Below are 22,550 nucleotides of genomic sequence, written 5' to 3'. Positions count from 1 at the left end.
ATATATATATATATATATATATATATATATATATATATATATATATATATATATATATATATATATATATATATATATATAGATATGTCATTTCAGATTCTTTTATATCCAGATATGTATGTTATCTAAGATACATGTGTTATTTTACATATACTTTTATATGGATTCATGTATGTTATTTCAAATACATGTCTTATTTTAGATACTTTTATATGGATGCACATGTTATTTTAAATACATTTGATGCATGTGGTATTTTAGAGATAATTGATGTCATATTTTGGAGACATTTTATATGGTATTTTGGATACATTTTACATGGGTATGTATACATTATTTCATAGATGTGTTATTTTACATAGATGTACATATTATGTTCATGTTGAATGTATGTATGTTTTCAATATTTAATCAATAAATTTAATACATATTTAAGAACATAACTTGAGTACTAGAACTTAATGTCTTATGTACACAGATGTTAAATTGATCTTTTAATGTGTTAATGTTTTATGTTCACGTATGTGTTATTCATGTTTATGTATATATTATTCATCTTAATACCTTATTCATGTTTTCAATATTTAATCAATAAATTTAATACATAAATTCAATATATTCATGTATATTTTCTCTCAAAGATGTATGTAACTATGTTCATGTGTTAAATGTAGACATGTATGTTTTCAATATTTATGTAAATATGTATATGTTATTGTTTTTAATGCCTTAATCTAAGTATAATTAACTATATTTAATGACATGTCTTAAGGGAAACATATACATGTACATGTAACATATAAAGAGTATAACATAGAATATAACAAAACATGTCTAATTTCGCATATCAAAGATAAATGATCCAATGTACATAAAAATTTATAAAACAAATATCTTGTCAATGTTAAATGTGAAAGTATAAGAGCTATATAGACATAGCTGAGCTAAAGCTCCACAATAAGTACATAGGTAACTAGAGCCCCACAAATAATGTATTGTTAGGATCCTCTCTAGTTTTTGTTATCTTTAGAAATTTTTCATGTTCTTCAATAGATAGTTTCAACTTTTTATTTCCACGACATCCTCTTCTTTGTATTGCTTCAAATTGTAACTTGGTAGCTATAACATGGTTATTATAATGTAAAACCTTTCCTCCAAGCTTGTATTCAATAAATTCAATGCCACTATCAGTTACCCTTGTTTGTTGATAATATGTTCCTTCAATAACAATTGATCCAATCGGATATGATTGTTGATGAGCATCTATAATTCCTTCTAGCAACTTGTGTTTTTCTTTTGTGCATCTTAAAAGATAATAGTTCACATTTTCTGCATTATTTGATAAGGTTTGAACTAAAAAAAATCTCCTACATGTATATAAAAATATAGATAAATATAAATTATTTTAAAAATGAATATGCATGTATATTAATTTATATATATATATATATATATATGCACACAAACCTGCCATAACTAAATCAAAAATTCACTCATAATCAGCTGAATATAGAGGATCATGAATGTCAATGTCAATGTTAGCATCTTCAAAATGAGGCTTTCTAACTATCTCTTTCAAATCCCAATGTGAAACATATCCATTCACAATATTTTAACATGCACTCACTGAATTGTCCTTAATGTAGTCATTGCAAAAACATTTTTTCTCTCTTACTTTAATTATTGGAAGTTTATGGTTTCTTATAGTCATCACTTGATGCAAACTTCTAATACCAGGGATCGTTTGACAATTGTAAGGATTAGACCGATCTATATCTATTACAAATACATTAAAAATAATTGTCATATTTCAAAATATTTATATTTAATATAAAACTAAACAATTTGAAAAATACATTAAAAATAAATATAACTTAGTTCAGCTTTTACTTCTCAAAAGTAATGCTTATTGTATCCAGTATCTCAAGTGGCAAAATAAACTTTGCACCATTCAACAATTTGATTTTCACTCTCTATCCTATTCATTTTATGTACATACAATATATATATATGCTACTAGTATTAAATATGCACATTAAATGCATATATTTACCTACAAGTTCATGTTGTCAAAGAACAGGCTTTATACATGCTCCTATTCCATCATGCTCCCCTTTCATGTGTCCACTTTCAAAGAAATTTCATAAAAACCTAACATTGGTTCTAGCATGATGCATTGCTAACCAATTAAATGCTTTTGTGGATTTGAATTGTCTTGTGAACATGGAACATGATAAGTATCTACAATTATTTGTGCACATGTATCAAATCAAAATAGGAATGTACAAATAAATATAAGTTAAAATAAAGTTAAATAAATGTGTAAGTTTGTGTATACTAACCTGCATATCCATTAGACCAAATCTAGTGCTCTAAAACATTTATTCCATGATTTCTGAGATCTTCAAAGAACATTGCAAAACAATGAGCCACATAGCTCCTATCATGAACTCTATCATCACTAATATAGAAATGAACCTCTTTGGTGATGATGCATTCATTTTAATCCAACCTTTCTATCTAATCCACATCAAATTTTGCATGTTTATAGGTCACTTGCACAAATATTGCAACTTGTTCAAAATGATAATATTGCCCATGAAGCTCTATTTGAGGTGAAAATGTATAATTCTCAAAAAAATCTACAACTAAAAGTATGCAACCAGGTGGAAAACAATTTTTGGAATCACGAAACTGTTTAGCTTGCCATCGTGCACCATGACAATGTTGGATATGTGGATATATCAATGGACTAAACTTGGTCATAAACTCATCATGATGCAATTCACTCTCCTTCAATAAAATTTTTATGGATTCATCTCCTATCTTATTTTGGTATGTCTCATATTCATATTTCATCTATGAAACTGGTGTGGATTCATTAATATACTCAATTTGCATTTCAAAAAAATTGCGTAAATCTCCACAATCTTCACACTGATTTTTGATGCATTACACTTTGAACTCATTTAAATCTTCTAATTTATCACATAATGTGGACTTCACAAATCATGTTGTACTACTAGGGATGCCCAAATTGGGATCAAGTACTACCATAACTTTTTTATATGATTGCAAGTGTAGACCAAATTCAATATGATTTCAAAAACAACAAGTTTCATGCATCTTATTTATGCGTACAAAGGAAGGATGCAAACTCTCAAATATTCTTTAACATGTTTTGACATTTGAAAATTCTTCCTTCAATGTTTGAAATAATTTGCTTTGAGTTATATTTATGAAATGTTTTGGATGTTCAATTTTGGCCCCTATCTCTTGATCTTTAATTTGTATAGTATCATGCTTGTTGGAAGAAACACGAGAATGTGTCATCCAAAATTCAATAACTTGTCTTTTCACAGAAATTCTGTCTTTTCAAGGAACTCTACAAATATTCACCTAGTTATTCTCAATGTTATCATCTAGCATATTTCTCCTCTTGATGTATCTCTGAATAGTTCTTCTAGATATATGTAGTACATCAAAAATTATACGTGCCTATTTTCTATGTGTCAATTTTCTACTAGATATAGTAGTCATCAATGCTCTATGTGCATTACTCAAATCACCTCCTTGAGTTGTGTTGTCAATTTTGTTATAAGCATTTTGAAAGTTTTCAACTATTGTTTTATTAATATTATGTTCATGTTTTTTCTTGTTATCAACACCTACCAACTCTAAAATAGGTCTCATATATTTTCTTCTAAATAACTTGACAAATAATTGTGCCTGTCCAAATCTTTGAAATATTTATCCAACATGTTCTGATAATGCTTTCTAATAGTGTTATCGTTTATCAAATCTTTAGATGGAATTTCGTTTAAAAGTAGTTTCTCATCCAAATCCATCAAATTTTTTATGCCCTCTAATTTGTTTCTATCAGTAGAACTATTGATTTCTTCCTCTTCATTAATTTCATTCACTTCATGAATCTCATCCTATTCAAGAATTTTAGTAGGTCGGTTTTGGTTACGTTGAGTTTGACCTTTCATTTTGTCATCTCTTTTCCTATTATATTTCCTTAATCTTTTACTTTTACTGCCCATTGAATACTTTTATCTATAGAAACAAAAAAAAAAAATTAGATTTTGAACACTAAATACCAGCTAATGCTTCAATTTAGAATACATAAAAATAAAAATAAGTAGATGAGAAAAAAAACCTTAAAAATATTTGAGCCTTTGCAATTTTGAGGATTTCTGTGTAATAGTTGCTAGAAATGGCTTCAAAAATCATTGTCTTCCGAAAATGCTCTTCTACTTTTCATTGTTTTCTATATTTATTAAAATAAGGAAAACACAAATCTTATTTGTTACATGAAATAGCTTGGAAAAAAAACTTATTTTATACATGAAACCACCAAACCAAATGCTTGTAGTTTGTTGGGCTGACAGACATTCTGGCCAAAACCCTTTTGGCCGGAATAGTTTCAGCTAGAACAGTTTTTGTTGGAACTGCCTATGTGGCATCCTAAGTGGCAGCCACACAAGCAAAAATAAGAACTTCTACAAACTTCTCACTTTGAAGGCTAATTTGATCTACTAAATTGAAGTTCTTTTTAAAACTAAAAATATAGTTTTGTAGGTCTCAGAGTCAAGATTATGATCATAATATTTTTATTTTTATTTTGATTATGGATAATATGTTATAATTTGAAAATATTACAAGTAGGTATTTTATGATTCAAGAAGATGTCTATTCAAAAATAAGAAAAAAATAGTAAATCATGTTCAAAAATCATTATTTTTTAATGCTACACTAGAGGAGAGAGTCTTCTTCAAGAATATGTAATTTGTTTTAAAAAAATATGTAGATTTGATAGAAAAAGTTTGATGGGAGAAAATAAAACTATCAATTTCTGATAACTTTGACTTTGACCAGTTATATCTTGAAAAATGTTAGCCAAATTTCAATTTTTCTTTTTTGGTGCACTAGGTATACATGTCAACTCTAACATATTCAAAAATCAGACCAAAATATGAACATTTGCATATATTTGTTTGCTAGGAAAAAAACTCTATATCTTCAGCATTTTTAAAAAATTAGAAAATAGACTTTAAAAATTAAAAAATAGATAAAATTTTCACTCAATTAAAATAAAATAAAATTAAAAATTTAAACTTCATCTAATTTTACACATTTCATTACTTTACATCATCCTCAAATTCTAAGCACAAATGCCACTTTTATATTGTTAAAGTTGAAGACTTTAAATTCTGATATCACTTTTCCTTTATAAAAGGTTACACAAGTTTCTGCTTTTACCTTGGAATTCAACTTATACATATCAATGATAAAAGCTTTGGAATTGGTGAAAAAATATCCTTCTCCTCTCACAACGTATGTAGCCATATCCCTCACTTTTTCTATAAGATCTCCCATCTCTTTCTCACTAGAACCATTTTCACAACCTCCTTTACCCTTTCCTTGTCTACCATCCCCTCTCAGTTTTCATAGAAATGATTTCATATGCCCAATTTTGTAAATAAATTTGAATTGAAGTGTTTGATCTCCGAACAAGGTCCATGCAAGAATTGAAACACCTTGAGAAATGCTTCCAAGAATAGATTCCATCCATAATGACTTATGAAGATACCTATTGAGGAATGAGAAAGAATTACAATTTGAGGCACCCAACCAAGTATGATTAACCCTCTTTCTTTTGTTTTCTCTAAAAAGGGGAAAAGGTCCTCTATTTGTGGCTCACTAGTTCATAGCTCTAAGTCAAAAGTATTTCAAGTAGAGTCGAAGGATGTGTTGTGCCAACAATCTCGATCACCTGAAAATTTTTACCAAGCTTTTATTAAAAAGAATAATAATAATTCTAGAATAGGCAATGTAAATAAAACAAAATGAAAATTTTCAAGTAAAATGAAATAAATTTTAAAAATATGTAAATTTAGATAATTGTATAAATAAACACAAATACATGTATTCATAATTTGTTTATTAAGTTGAAATTGAATTCAACCATAAATTTTAAATTGATTTAAATGAAAATAAAATTTATCTATTTATAACACATGTATATGTATATTAAAATAAAGTGTCCAAAAAAGATTGTAAAAGATGAGACCGATACTTGTACACTAAATACTATTTTTTTAATGTACTATTATAAGATCACAAATTTTGTTGCTTTTAAATTTGCGAAAACATTTCATTCAATTTACGTATTTAAATATTTATCAACAATAAAAACATTAAAATAACATAAATTTGACCTATGATAATTATTAAGAAACACAACTTAGGGAAGAGACTAACTGATAAGGGGTTGAATAAGCGTGATAGTTTTGTCATAGATACCCCCAACTACTACTCTTAAAAGAGCAACAAAAATGAACACATGTCATAGTCGATCATTTTTTAACCTTTTAAAAGCTTTTTTGGTTGGTGATTGACCAATTTGTGCTCCACTATTGGGATATTTCATGAGGACTATGTGATGTTTAACCACAAGTACTAGTGTTTTTGAGTGAGTAACCATTGGTGCATGAATATAAGGTATCATACATTTTGAGATGACACTTTTTAACAACTTTACACTCCACAATTCGTATAGAGAGATCCATAAATACCCAAAAGCTAAAACCTTAAGATAGATTTTCATTGAGAAACAAAAGTATATTTTAAAAATAACAAAATTCAATTTATAATTTAAGAATTCTAAATATACAAACTTAGTCTGATCTTTCCCTCCATTCAATCACCCAACCTCCCCCCTCCACTCCACCACTAAAGTGGCTAAACAACCGACAGAATGGTTGTTTACCATAATTTATTAATCATTTAAAATTTGTGAAATAGTTCTATTGTAATTTTATATTAATATCAAATAATAAATAAATATTTAATCATGGTTATTTTTTCTGTTGCATAGACGCTTCCCTCCACCACCCCCAATCCATTCAAACATCTAAAAAAGCCTACAACACAATCAGGCATGTCCGACAAAAAAAAATATTGGTAGCATCAACAATTTGAAATGAGTGGCAATTGTTATTGTCAAATATATTCCTCAACACCCAAGCCAAGAGTTGCCATCTGTCAGAATTGACTAAATTGTAAACTTAAACTAAATCTGATCAAGAGGGAAAGAAAATTTTAAGAATAAGCAAGTGTCATCTTGATAAGATTTACCTTTTAATTTATGATTTAATCTTTTCATTTTGAAATTGAAGGAGATGTCTACAAATGCAACCAAGCAGAAAGGAACTCCAGTTGCAGATTTGCAATCTAAATTTTAATATAAAATGTCAAAATTTATCATTAAGTCTAGTTTGCATTCAATTGTGAAATAAAAATTATAAAACATAAAGATTAATGTTTATTTAGAAGCTAGTAATAACCAACATGATTATTTTGTATTTTTTTAATTTAGAAGCTAGTAATAACCAATATGATTATTTTGTACCTTTTTATTTATAAAAAATGTTGCTTTCCCATTCTGTGGTTACATTTATTTAGACAGAGATAGTTACTATGAAAGATTTAGCTTACCAATTTATGCAATATGAATAGTCACAAAAAAGTAATTAGAAGCTAATTATAACAGTAATAAAATCTTAAAAAATCCAATCTAATAAGTAAATTTATGTGCCAAAGTTTTTTGCTAATGAATTATAAATATTTTAACAAAATAAAGTTAAAACATAGTTTAGATATATTTCAAAATTCAAATATGTTAAAAAATATATTTAAAAAAGAAACAATTTATTTTTATGTAATACTAGTTTTTCTTTGTGAATTATACATATTATTTATTAATTGCAAAGTAAGAAATATTAAAAAATTGAAATAATTTTAATAATTAATTATTGATAAGTTTGAAGACATAATACTAGTTGTTCAAAAAATTATAATAACTTTCAATCATTCATAATGTGGTCAATGAAAATAGTATATGCACAATGATAAGGAATAAATCATTTGAAAAAATGGTTTACAAATATTTAATTTTGTGTGATGATCATACAAAGTTGTCAAACCTATACAATATTGCACGCAAGATATGTGGAGTCAAATGGGTCTTTTTATATGTAGAGCTAAAACTATGATTTACTAGTTGTGTCTTCTCTTTATAATTAAAATCTTCATTTGATTGAGTGATATTCATAAGTCGTATCCATAATTTATGTAGACTTATTTTTTGTAAGTGTGTAGTTATTAAATTATATTTTATAGATTTTATTTTTTATTTTAGTATTTTTTTTCTTGTAAATATTAATAATGTGGGCATGTGTATCTTATAGGTCTCATTTTAATTACTTTATATTTATTTGTAATGGTTAGTAATCTAAGATTGTAATTTCTATCAATGTAGATATAAGTGCAAGCTAGTAAAATTATATTTGATGTAGGTTACTTTTATGTGTTATTGGAGTATTGGAGGAATTCTCCTCATATTGTTCCCAAAGTTTCACAAGCCTCCCTTCCTTCTCCTATCAAGGACTAATTGTAATGCCCTGCCAAGGGATCCAAAGAATTAACCTAGAATTTCACTAAGTTTAGTAGCAAATTTTTTTTTTTCATAAAAGTAAACATCACATATAACTTATGCACAATAACGGAAGCAATAGCAATGTCCATCTGAAAGTAAACATACATAACATATTACATTCTTTAAGATCCCTTAACATTGAATTACATACATGAATCCATCTAGAACAACATCCATATGAAACAATAATGATAAGTCTAATGTTTATACATTACATTACAAATACTCAATCATCCACTGTACATGTCACAGGGTATGACAAGCCCAAAAGAATATACATACATAGAATAAGGTAAATCATCCTATTATAATCCATGATACATCAAAATAAAGATAATCACATGATACACATGATACATCATCATAGAAAAAATATACATCCATCATAAAGATCAAACATAATAAAACTAAGTGCACGGCTCCTCCCAACCATTAATAGCATCATTAGACCATCATGGATCCTAGCCATCCCTCCGTGCGTAACATTCCAAATCACCGAAGAGATCATCGGTACTAACATAGTAGGAATGTCACTCCTAATATATACAATATCATATGTAGAAAGTAATCTAACATGCAAATAAAAGCATAAGATAACATCATCTAACATATGTTAATCATCAATGAAAAAGGATACATATCCACCATCATGAAGGACGCATCAGCCACAATGTCTCAATGAATCTCAAAATGATAAGAGTGGAAAATACACTAGCACCCAACTGCGTGGCACCTAAGTGGTCCACTCCCACCATGTTGAGGAGATAATCTCAAGTCCCAAACAGGCTATCAAAATCACATAACACAAATCTCCACAAGTCCAGGAATCCTAAAAGTATACTAACTCAAAGGTTCCAAACACAAAATCTGACATCTAATCCCAGAGGCACACAATGACATGTAGGAACCTACTATGCAAGCGGGAAAGTTTCATCGCAATTATCACATACATGTTACCCTAGCAGTTAGCTAAAATCCACGGGTACATACTGATTTCATGCGGCCACTAGTACCCTCTCATACTAATGAGGCATACTACGGAATGCAAGGTCGCAACCATGCATCTCACTACTCCCATCCTATCCTGTACAAGCACTCAAGGCATGGGTGAGAACAAAACACTTATCTTTTCAGGTTCATTCAGTTAGTATTAGGTGTGAATATTATCACTTATTAATCCAACTTACAATGAGTTACCTTGGCAGCCTCTTAGGGCCCCGGCCCCTATTGCAAGCCACTTCCTGTCACTACATGCAAATATCCTACCCTAATGCTCATGGACTCTTAAATCTCAAAATTACAAAAGATAATCCATAATAAAATCATCAAATATGCACAAAAGCATCAAATCTCCATGAGCAAACATCCATAGAAAATCATGAACACAACAACTCTCTATTGGCAACTAAAGTATCACTGATAATCAAAGTATCCAATGGTTCTCAATAACCAAAATATCTTAATCAAATTGATTGAAGACTCAAAAAATGGTTGAGTCAAACATGTCACATCATGAAATCATCGAGAATAAATCCACATTTTAGTCCCATCATGGGGACTAGAAAATAATCAAGGATAACTGATTGATGACCAAAAATAATGGTTAAGTCAAGTATCTCATACATAAGAATCTCAACTATAATCAATCAATAGTTACAAACAATGCATAGAGAATTCCATCACATAACCATGGTTGGGTTTATAAAAATTGAGATTAAAACATCATCATGTCACCACAATCACATAACCCCCAAGCCTCTGGTAGACGTCCTATACTGGTCAACACTAGTCAACCTAAAACCCAAAACAATAGCATAAAGAATACACAATGTAAACACATGTTTTGGTTTTGCCAAGTTTACAACTTAAATTTAAATATAGAGATCTCAGTTTAGGTTTCCAAGTTTTGAAGAATGAATGGAGGAACACATATATTGTTTTGGATAAATAAAAGTTTTCCTTAACAGAATGAAAAATCCATTTTCCAATTATAATATTTGTTTGATACATCCCCCAATATTTATTTAAACAATTAAATCTTAATAGTTGAAAATTATTAAAAAGTCACCATTGTGAAATTAAACCTTCAATATAACTCATTTATCAAATAATATTAACTTAAATTTATTAATAACATATTTACATATATATATATATATATAGTTATTACGTTTTATAAAATTGATTTAACAATTTTGATCGATACCATATATATCATATGAAATAACAATGAAAATTGATATCATGTATATCGATTGTTTTAAATGTATTAACATAAACATTTTTGGTATAACAATATTACTAAATAACCCCCCGTTTCTCTTGTTGTGGTACGTAGTACCTGCTATCGCAGGCACTGCGCCGACAGTGGGTACGTAGTACCCCTGTCGCTGCAACCCTACGACGGAAGGCCTTTGCCTTCCGCAGGCATGGGATACAATTCATGCCCACGACATTTCATTATATATTTTTTTTTAAACATTGTTTCATGCGATATGAATCACGATGCGATTTATTAAATTTTCCCACTGCGATTTATCAATCGCTCATTCGGTGTATTATATATAAATATACATATGTGTCTATATATATATATATATATATATGTATGTATGTATGTATGTATATATATATTCAAATTTTATAATAGATTCATAATAAATGTATACATATGCATATATATATATATATATATATGTATGTATGTATGTATGTATGTATGTATGTATGCAGATTTGAATATATAACCATGTATGTTTTTTCTTTTCTTTTCCACAAAGATTATATCTACAATTTAAGAATAAAATATTTGCATTATAGAATGCATATAAAATTCTCCAATAAATTAATCTACCCATATTGAGAATGAATATAAATATGAAACTTCTCAGAAGACATATGGAAGACCCAAAGAAGACAGGGAATGCATGATGCGAAAATAGCATAATTAAAATCACAAGAATCTACCCGAATTCTGATGCTAAATCGCTCTTCCTCAGAAAATCTGCAGAGCAAGCTCCTCCCTTCTTCAGAATTCTTGAGTCCTCCAATGCTCCAATTGCACTCCCAACGCTCTTGTCTAAGCTTCTATGAATGCCTGAATATAAAGAGCTTTTAGAAAACATCTAGAATGCTTTTAGAAACAGCTGGAAGGTGTCACCAACTAAGCATGGGTCTTTTCCAACCTTCAAGATGAGCCATAGGGTTGTAGACACCATGTGCTTAATTGATGCACTAACCCCCGTGTTGTTGAGATATGAGAAATAGAGAAGTGCATTAATTCCCATGCAAGCTTATAACTCCAATTTACTTTTTATATAATTTCTATTTAAATATTTATAACTTTTATTTTATTTTTTGTAACTTTTATTATTTTATTTATTTATTACTTTATTATTATTTTATTATTATTATTAATTTTAATTCCTAATTTTCTTTTATTTATTTTCTTTTTCCTCAATAATTTAAAATATCAAATAACATGATATTTTATATTAATTTTCTCAAATAATTAATTTATTAATTAAATCTATTTATTAAAACTTAATTAATAGATAATTCACCATAGACCTCCAAGATAAAATATGAAAACCCATCATAGAGCAAATCACTCAAAATCAGTCTAAAATGTTAAAAATCATGAATCATGTCATCCGACACATTCGGTGGGTAAAATATCCAGATACTTGTCCTACCTCACTAGGACAATTTGCTTAAAGGTTTGGGATTTGGACTTGAGAATTTATCTCCCTTCTCTTATTATTGAGATAGTATAATAGGGTACGCTCATCCTGGCAATTCAAGGAAGTTGATACCCGGTACTTGCAACCTATAGAAAAAACCATGCATGTACATACAATATATATAATGCTAAGCTAAATAGACAATGGCAGGAAGTGGTGCATCATGTAGATCCCGACTAAGCAGGTGACTATGACTCCCTTCCTTAACCACATCAGAACTGCCATACAATAAGAAAACACGCACACCATACACATGCAAGTATGGGTTAAGTATCCATGGTAAAACACATAAGATAATAAACCATCCAACTAATCATCAATAATAACTTTAAAAAAATATAATGATTATTATGTATGCATGAAATGTAAAGTCTAAATGATCTCATCATATAACCACTAAATCCATAATATAATGTCTGATAGTCTCAAAACAATACCACTAATCCATCAACATAATACTAGTCCATCAAAGTCTGATAATAATAGCAACGATAAGTCTAGAAAAGATGTGAATGATCTCAAATTTATTCAAATAATACTAGTCCATCAAAGTCTGATAATAATAGCAACGATAAGACTACACTAATTTATTCAATACTGGAATTGACATGATAGAATGATCTCAAATTTTCTAATCTAGCAATCATGAGTATAGTGTTCATGTTAGTCTCACTCTTTCATTTAGCATTCAATTTGTTTATTGATCTTCAACAAGGAACCTTTTGTTGCCTTAGATGGCTAGATAATGGAACATTCTTCACCCCTCTTTAACAGTTTCTCCTTTTAAGACTACAAGTCATTGATTTGGAAAAGTTCAAATTCATTGAAAATCAAGTCGAGTCACCCAAATGAAAAAGTTCAAACCTACAATGATACTTTAATTACTTAATTTAGTAAATATAATCTAAAATTTTAAAACTAAGTAATTAAGACTTATTATTTTTTTAATAAAATTTCTGATTATATAAACTTTGACATGTGATTGTTTCTTTTTATTATTATTAAATAATACAAATTCTTATTATTTAGGAAGATAGTAAAATAAAACTACAATGAAAATGAATAAGTAATAATATGAAAAGATTACATTGTCACCTCACCTAAATTCAGAAATTCAAATAGTATTTTTTCTCAAAATATTTAATTACAATTAGGAAGGAGAGGAAGAGGAGCTAAGCCCGACTAACAAAATGAATCATTGTACAAGGTCTAATTTGTGTCTTGGTGTCTCTAAGTGGATTTAATTTTTCTTTTTATTTTAATCAAGGGTATGTCTCAGCTACCTATCCAACCACTAACTTTGGGGCAAGTGGGGCTAATCTAGTCCTCTTGGGGCACACATTCACCATTCAAACATGGGGCAGTCTTGAACTTGACATCATGAAGATAATCCACAACCTCAAACTTGACCACTTTAAATAAGATTGAACCACATCTCTTCTTTTTCCTATGCTTATAGTGATTTCTCTCCACAACAATATGGGTGTGATATGTACACTTTTTGCAAGGAGAAATATGCATAATATCCATGTTTTGAGGGCTTAAACATCATACACTAAGCTTAATTCTTATGCTAAAAGTGTTAAGTAATCAAAGTTGACTTTTATTTTCTCAGCTTAACTCATCCTTTAGTGTGTCATATTTAAGGATGGATATTTTCCCCAATACATTGTACACTCTTTAAAAAAAAACATAATTAGAAAAGTTAGAGTGCAAATTAGAAATCAAGTGGTACTTTTAGCTAATATAAAATAAACACGATTGGTAAAAGAAAGTAATGACATTACTTCTGAACAATACATTAGATGCTTACATTATATCAATCATCAATCCTATCATTAGCCTTACAATCCATGAGCTTATGCATCTCACTCGCAAAATTTTTCAAATTCAAGGTCGAAGATCCTCCTCCTCACATAGATTGTTTTGCCATTTTCTAATATTTGACAGCACAATTTTTCATCTCTTTACCTTTTTCACTATGGAGGACAAGTTTAACATATTTCTCTTGGCAAAACTAGACACCAATGCCGAGATCTTGTGATGACCCATGTGTGCTTACCTTCCTTTTTGATATTGGGATTTTTGTTTATTATTCCCTTGCTTGTCTTATGTAATAAATTTGTATTCTTTGGTTGAACACATGCTTTTGACTATGGAATGAAACTTTATTTTAGTCATTTAATATTAGTAAGACCAAAAGAAAAAGTTATAAATAAGGAATGAGTCAGTCCATTAAAAAAAAAGGGAAGTAAACAATTTTTGTGACAGTCTATAGAAATGACAGAGAAGAAAATTAGAAAAGAAAAGTGGAAGAAGAAAATAAATTACAAAGAGATACAACTTAGCATCACTATCAGGTTTTTCCATATTTATTTACTTTTCAACTTATGTTTGTCCAATATTTTAGTTATGTATTGTGGAAATTAGTTTTGGAAAGATAAAATGATCCATGCATGTTTAATAGTTTGGAATGATTGTTTAATAAATTGAAAAAGCTTTTGGATCTTGGAAAAATAAATAGAAAATGTAGAAGCTTAGAAAATATTTGAAAATAAACATAAACTTGAATAATGATAAAATTATTTAATTGAGAAAATCTATATGGAACTTATTTACCATTCATAGATAGGAAAATATGTATGAAATTAGCAGCAAAGTAGTATTTATCTACTAAATCCAAGTTGAATAAATACATAAGGTTAAAAATATAGAGCCACACAATTTTATAGTATCATTATGCTTCATAGAATGGATAAAATTGATTTATGGCAAATGACAAGGAATATTAGAGGACTAGAAGTGTTTTATTTAAACCTATTATTTCTAAAATAAATTATTTAAAAGAGTGCTATTGTATTTACAAAGGGTTTGTTCAAGAGATAAAATTTGATGCAAAAATGATGTTTTATTTTAGAAATAAATAGTAGTTTGTATTAATAGTTGGAAAACGTAGATGAATTGGATTAGATTGAGTTAAGAAAAAAAAGTTACATAAAAGAAACCATATACCTTGCATGTATTGTGTTACCAATAGAAATGGTTACTGTTTTGAACATAAAAATGGTGTTTAGGAAATAGAAATTGGTATGCAATGTGGAAGATAGAGAAGGGTAAAAGATTACCTACTAGTAGGAATTGGTTTTCCTTGTTTAAAAGATGCTTTGGCCAAAGCTTTGTTTCACATATATTTCATTAATATGCATGATTAGTTATTTCAATTTCTCTCTGCCACCCTATGTCTCAGATTTCTACTTACAATTGAATGTTAAGTAGTTATATTTATAGTTGCACCCTTTCTATCTAGTTTGTCAATACTGAGTTGCTAAGCTTCTCGAACAAGGGATGGAGTGCTTTTTATTTCATGATAAGCTCTAGGGGAGCTATCTACTCCATGGCTGGGAGGAAAAGGTACCTGGGCCACACTCCCATCTTAGGATTTTCTAGTGAACATGAAATGCGAAGGCTTAGGAGACAAGGATTGCAGTGTTAGTGTGGTGTCTTGATGACTAAATTTATGAAATATGAAATGAATGGATTTGAGAAAACATGTGATATCATGTCATATCTATAAATTATTCACTGATGTATTAATATTAAGACACATATCAGTGTATCATGAATTTATGAGAAATTCATATTGTAGAATCTTGTAATATAAGAAGGGACAATTTAAATTGGAATGTCTTTGGATACATTTTATTCTTCAAGCTTTACTATATGGAACTGTATCTTTGACTAGTTTTGGAAATTGAATGACTAAAGACATGATTTCATTTTGACTCTTTTTGACCATTGATTATTTTATGCCTTATTGATGACATGGCAATTGTGTGAGAAAATGCATCTTTACAGATGGTATCAGAGCTATAGTTAAAACACTAGGAACTTGGCCTACTCTTTCTAAGTTCTATACTTTTGATGGTTTAGGAAACCAAGTACACTCATGAATACTCAAGACCTCAACTAGGTTGGAAATAGCAATGATGATGAGCATAACCCGAACCAGAGGTTAGATCAAATTTTGGCCCTCTTGAATTAGCAAGGAAACCTACTTTAGCAACAAGGTGAAGGTATGGATCACCTTGAATAGGATCTGAAGGGTAGGCAGAATCAAGATCAAGAGGATGAGGCTCAAAGGAAACTTGAAGAAGACATGAGAGTACAAGTTTAGTGAAAAGAAGAAGAGGATCAAAGATTGGAAGCTCTTTGTAAGAATGAAGAAGAACAACAAAAAGGAATGCTGATGTAAATGTTGGAGATCTCAATAATGAAAAAATAGTAGAAGAGTTGAGTAGGGACCTAAAAAGGGTTGTTCCACCTACCTTTGATGAGAAGACTATAGGAGATGATTCTAAGGCATGGATCATCTCCATGGAGAAATACTTTCACATATGTAATCTTTTTGGATAGTCTAGAGCATTATGGGGAACATTCTAGCTAATTGGTGAAGTAGCCACTTGGTGGAACAATGAGATGGATGAGAGGAAATTGTGACCAAGACAAATTTCATGGGAAAAATTCTTGGCTTTATTCAGGAAGTGATGGTTGAGTCAACTTCTCTATGATAGGAAAGTGTTTGAGTTCCAAAACCTTATTCAAGGGGTCATGACTATGACCAACTATCATGAGCGATTTTGCCACTTGGTGAAATATGTTCCACAATATTCTAGGATGCACATTTTTTAACACATAAGTTTGTATTGGGGCTTCATCCCAAGATTGGATATGAGGTGGAGATGTATGAACCAAAGGCTATGGAAATTGCCTATGCTAAGGCATTATTGCAAGAGGATAAATTGAAGAAAGTACCTACCATTAGAACTCATACAGAAATAATTTAACAACCCAAGATCTGGGAATAGTAAAAGTGGAGCCTTCCTGCATCATTGATCAACGTACCACTAGAGTACGTGACAGAGAGATATTGTAGTATAGGGTCCAATGGGACCATTTCTCTAATGATAGAGCTACATGGAGGATGTTAATGATATATTTATATTATTTCCTCATTTAGTTACATAGACTATTACATGTTATTTTAGTTATGCTTTCAATAATTATGATACATAATTGACTTTCAAAAACTTGGTTGACGAATTATCAACTCAAGTTGTTTGAAAAAATTATGTGATACTTCGATTATTATGGATATGTTAATGTTTTGGGTAAATTATCATAGAAAAGGATTAGAATTGTTGTGGATTATGAATTCGATGATGAAAAATGAATAGAAAAGGATGACATTTAACTATGATTTCAAGATGGATTATTGATTTATGGACTAACCTTTTGATGAAAAAATTGAGTTCTAACTATTACATAGGGATTAAGGATGGGGGTGTGGTTGAGGTAGAGGAATTTAACTCATTGGTAAGGATGTGATCAGACAATGGGACTATATTTTCACACACCACTTAAAAGTTATTAAAATAATGTTTTGCATGCCATCTATTTCAAAGGTTATATACATGTGAAAGTGTTTGATGAAAATTAGAATATTTATTACTTTATGGAGTTCCTTATGTATTAGATGTAAGAGTTATTTTTCATTGACATCAAGACGATGCCTCTTTCTAGAGGGGAGGGCTGTCACGACGCATGTGTGCCCACCTTCTTTTTAGACAATGGGATTTTTGTTTATTATTCCCTTCCTTGTCTTATATAATAAATTTGTATTCTTTGGTTGAACATATGCTTTTGACTATGGAATGAAACTTTATTTTAGTCACTTAATATTGGTAAGACCAAGAGAAAAAGTTATAAATAAGGCATGAGTCAGTCCATTAAAAAAAAAGGAAAGAGAACAATTTTTGTGACAGTCCAATACAAAAGGAAGAGAAGAAAATTGGTAAAGAAAAGTGGAATAAGAAAATAAATTACAAAGAGATACAACTTAGCATCACTATCAGGATTTTGCATATTTATTTACTTTTCAACTTATGTCTATCCAATGTTTTAGTTATGTATTGTGGAAATTATTTTTGGAAAGATAAAATGATCCATGCATGTTTAATAGTTTTGAATGATTGTTTAATAGATTGAAAAACCTTTTGGATCTTGGAAAAAAAAACAGAAAATGTAGAAGCTTAGAAAATATTTGGAAATAAACATAAACTTGAATAATGATAAAATTATTTAATTGGGAAAATCTATATGGAACTTATTTACCATTCATAGATAGGAAAATATGTATGAAATTAGCAGTAAAGTAGTATTTATCTACTAAATCCAAGTTGAATAAATACATAAGCTTAAAAATATAGAGCCACACAATTTTATAGTATCATTATGCTTCATAGAATGGATAAAATTGATTTATGGCAAATGACAAGGAATATTAGAGGACTAGAAGTGTTTTATTTAAACCTATTATTTCTAAAATAAATTATTTAGAAGAGTACTATTGTATTTACAAAGGGTTTGTTCAAGAGATAAAATTTGATGCAAAAATGATGTTTTATTTTAGAAATAAATAGTAGTTTGTATTAATAGTTGGAAAACGTAGATGAATTGGATTAGATTGAGTTAAGAAAAAAAAGTTACATAAAAGAAACCATATACCTTGCATGTATTGTGTTACCAATAGAAATGGTTATTGTTTTGAACATAAAAATGGTGTCTAGGAAATAGAAATTGGTGTGCAATGTGGAAGATAGAGAAGGGTAAAAGATTACCTACTAGTAGGAATTGGTTTTCCTTGTTTAAAAGATGCTTTGGCCAAAGCTTTGTTTCACATATATTTCATTAATATGCATGATTAGTTATTTCAATTTCTCTCTGCCACCCTATGATTAGTTAAGAAAAAAAAGTTACATAAAAGAAACCATATGCCTTGCATGTATTGTGTTACCAATAGAAATGGTTATTGTTTTGAACATAGAAATGGTGTTTAGGAAATAGGAATTGGTGTGCAATGTGGAAGACAAAGAAGGGTAAAAGATTTCCTACCAGTAGTAAATAGTTTTCCTTGTTTAAAAGATTCTTTGGTCAAAGCTTTGTTTTGCATATATTTCAATAATATGCATGATTAGTTATTTCAATTTCTCTCTGCCACCCTATGTCTCAGATTTCTGCTTACAATAGAATGTTAAGTAGTTATATTCATAGTTGCACCCTTTCTATTTGATCTGTCAATACTAAGCTAAGCTTCTGGAGCAAGAGACGAAGTGCTTTTTGTTTCATGATAGGCTTTGGGGGAGCTAACTACTCCATGGTTGAGAGGAAAAAGCACCTGTGCTACTGTCATATCCCCATTTTAAGATAGAATTTTAATAATTATGAGAAAATAAAATATTATTAAATAAATAATACAGTTATATTAAAACTAATACTAAAATATAAAACAAGAAAATAATAATTATTTAATCTATATTATTAATAAAATAATATTTAGTATGATATTTTAAATAATTAAAAAATAATAAAATTTCAATGAGTAAAGAAATAAATAAAATTAAATACAAGAGACAATATTGTAAAAAGTATGTTAACTTTTTAAATAAAATTTAATAATAAATAAAATAAACACAAATAAGTCAGTAAATAAATAATATAACATAGAATAATATAAATTAACTAAATCTAATAAAAAGTCAAAAGATGTTTAATAAATAGACATGACTCCTTAAAATTAAGATATAAAAGTGAGGAGAGTTTATTTTAGAGTAGAAAAAAGGAAGAGAAGAAGAGAGGAGTTCAAAGAGGAAAGTAATATGAAAAAAATAAGGAAGTGACTTTCTAAAGAGGTATCAATGGTATTGAAATTATATGAACCTTTGAAAGGGTTATAATTATAAATAGATGTGACTCTTCAAAAATATTTTGATTATAAAGTATTTCAACTTGTCCAAAGGATTTTAGTTATAAAGTGTCGTGACTTTTTGAATGGATTATAATTAAGAAGTGTTGTGACTTTTCAAAGGATTTGTATTATGAAAGGTTGCGACTCTTGGAAAAGGGGAAACGAAATAGTATATTTTGTCATTTCCTTATAATTAGAAAATGAAGAATTTTGGAAAGTAAATATAGAGTTGAGATAATCTAGAAGGACTAATTCATTGAAGGAATGACTAAGGATAGAGCCACATGGACCAAGAAAAGAAGAAGGTAAGAAAGGTATGTTTATGGATTATATTTGTTTAATTATATTTATGAATTTATTTATATTAATGAATCATACTTGTGGATAATATTGTGTTAACCTATGACGTTAATACCATGGATACTAATGAAACTCAAAGCATGGAGCATGTGAGATATTTAAGATCTCCATTGTCTGCCATGGCCGAGAGTCGATATCAAAGCATGGAGCATGTGAGATATTTAAGATATCTATTATCCAACATGGCCAATAATTGACATACTAGAATATTCTGATATTGTCAAACATATGCATATTCGTTGGCCTTGGATAGAAGAAGCCCATCCAAGAAGAGTCTTAAGGGGTGCATTCCCGGGAAGACGACAAGGTAACTATGAGCTAGGAACCCTGACTCAGAGACATCCTTAAGATTGGGGTTAAATTAGAGGCTAGACAAATATAGTTAGTTTTATTATTGTTATGATTCTAACCATTATTTTGTAGGAATTACTTAACTCAAATTAACCCTAATAGTGGGGACATTATAGCCACACTCCTGTCTTAGGATTTTCTAGTGAACATGAAATGTGAAGCCTTAGGAGACAAGGATTGCAATGTCAGTGCAGTGCCTTGATGACTAAATTTATGAAATCTGAAATGAATGGATTTGAGAAAACATGTGATATAATGCCATATCTATATTATTCACTGATGTATTAATATTAAGACATATATCAGTGTATCGTGAATTTTTGAGAAATTCATATTGTAGAATCTTGTAATATAAGAAGGGACAATTTAAATTGGAATGTCTTTGGATACATTTTATTCTTGAAGGTTTACTATATGAAAATGTATCTTTGACTAGTTTTGGAAATTGAATGACTAAGGACATGATTTCATTTTGACTCTTGTTGACCGTGGATTATTTTATGCCTTATTGATGACATGGCAATTGTGTGAGAAAATGAGTCTTACAGTTCCTTAGTGACCAGCTTAGAGTTGAAATGTTTCTCTCCGAACATCAGCCATGTGACCATTGGTACGCCCATCAAAATGATTTCCAGAGTCGAATTCCACCTGAAGTGGGTCATGAACGCACCCGCAGATGGGTGGGACAAAATGACAAGCTGGGGTGCCCATCCCGATATGACCAGCCCCTTAACTCTCTCCATGAATCCCTCTGGAAGGTAAGAAGCGCATAATTGTTCTCTGCACGATTCTGCAGATAAAGTAATCTCTAGGGAAACCCTAATGGACCAAATGAAAGATGTTTGGCCCCCTTCAAGACCCCTGGCCAGAGCCCTTGTTTACTCTGGCGAAAGAAACACCTGGCTTCCAAACGAAACATACAAAACCAAATTGGGGCTTTGAGAATCTAGCCATTGCGTCAAATTTTGCTTACTAATGTCCGATTTTTTCCCTCTGGTATTGGCAATGCAACCCAAAGGAACCACGGGACTAACAGACAAAATGGACCTTCCCGTTTAATATATTTTTCAAGTGCTGCAGATAACGAGGCTCGACATCCTCGAACGTGTTGACGAGCATTCCCCAGCATTCCCCAATCGACTTCATCTTCCCCATTAAAAACTTTAGAATCTCTCGATTTGGCTTGAGAAATATCTGAGGCATCTGTTCCTTGCCAAATTTCACTACAGATGACAAGATATCATCGATTATAACACAATCGCCCTCTTTGTGCAGCGTACCAGTGGTTATCGCGCGACAGATGGAGTGGAATACCAATGTTTCAAACGCCCCATACGGAGCAAAAATGACTGTAATTATTCCAAATCTCTTGGCAGACTGAACAGTCCACTCGACGAATAAGTCACTAATTATACACACCGGTCGACGACTCCCCTGCTCTTCGAGCCATTGTTCGAATAGCTCACGAAGCCCCTCAATGACTAAAATAACAGAGAGGGAAGATGCACGTGGCATAAGATCCATACTTTCTCATCCCTCAGGAAGATCTTGAATGGCATCGAGAGGACTTACGCTTAACCGGTACACTCAAAGCTTTGACTACTTCGGTGGTCCCTCCTAAGCTAACTGCACCTTACTCATTCTTAACCTGTCCGTTATCTTTCTCGTTCACTTTCACAACATATTTATTTAGCATTTGCCTTCTCGTTGCACGTACCATCATTCAAGTGGGTCCAGCCTTTCCAAGTGTATGAACAATAATGGTACCTGCACGGCAGTAAAGGTTATG

The 22,550-nt window shown here is 30.0% G+C and overlaps 1 pseudogene; it reads right to left on the bottom strand.

Moving 5' to 3' along the window:
• Positions 1-14,047: 14,047 nt before the first annotated feature.
• On the bottom strand, positions 14,048-22,327 carry LOC149579767 (anthocyanin 3'-O-beta-glucosyltransferase-like; annotated as a pseudogene).
• Positions 22,328-22,550: the final 223 nt, after the last annotated feature.

This window comes from Cupressus sempervirens, chromosome 1 (genome assembly GCF_028749045.1).
Source record: "Cupressus sempervirens isolate cs-2001-9-10 chromosome 1, ASM2874904v1, whole genome shotgun sequence".
NCBI lineage: Eukaryota > Viridiplantae > Streptophyta > Pinopsida > Cupressales > Cupressaceae > Cupressus > Cupressus sempervirens.
The sequence above is the reverse complement of the archived record's forward strand: the minus strand, read 5'-3'. Positions and strand labels throughout refer to the sequence as shown.